This window comes from Plectropomus leopardus, unplaced genomic scaffold, assembly GCF_008729295.1.
Source record: "Plectropomus leopardus isolate mb unplaced genomic scaffold, YSFRI_Pleo_2.0 unplaced_scaffold44858, whole genome shotgun sequence".
NCBI lineage: Eukaryota > Metazoa > Chordata > Actinopteri > Perciformes > Serranidae > Plectropomus > Plectropomus leopardus.
Genome location: NW_024649180.1, coordinates 1 through 243, shown reverse-complemented (window position 1 = coordinate 243; position 243 = coordinate 1). Strand labels below are relative to the sequence as shown.

At 58.8% G+C, this 243-nt stretch overlaps 1 pseudogene; it reads left to right on the top strand.

Annotated features, from left to right (window-relative positions):
- Positions 1 to 102: 102 nt before the first annotated feature.
- On the top strand, positions 103 to 243 carry LOC121939303 (annotated as a pseudogene; the record flags this gene model as incomplete).

Sequence of the window (243 nt, the reverse complement as noted above, 5' to 3'; positions counted from 1 at the left end):
CTAACGCTGAGGGCAGGGAAGTCTGAGATTCGGTGTCTTGGGAACCGGCAGCCAGAGTGCTGCGTCTGGGAATGGGGGCCCTTTCTCCCAGCCTCCCGCTTCATACTTACCTGGCAGGGGCGATACCGTGATCAAGAAGGTGGTTCACCCTGGGCGAGGCTCAGCCATCGCACTCCGGCTCTGTTGACCCCAGCGAATTCCCCAAATGTGGGAATCTCGACTGCATAATTTCTGCTAGTGGGG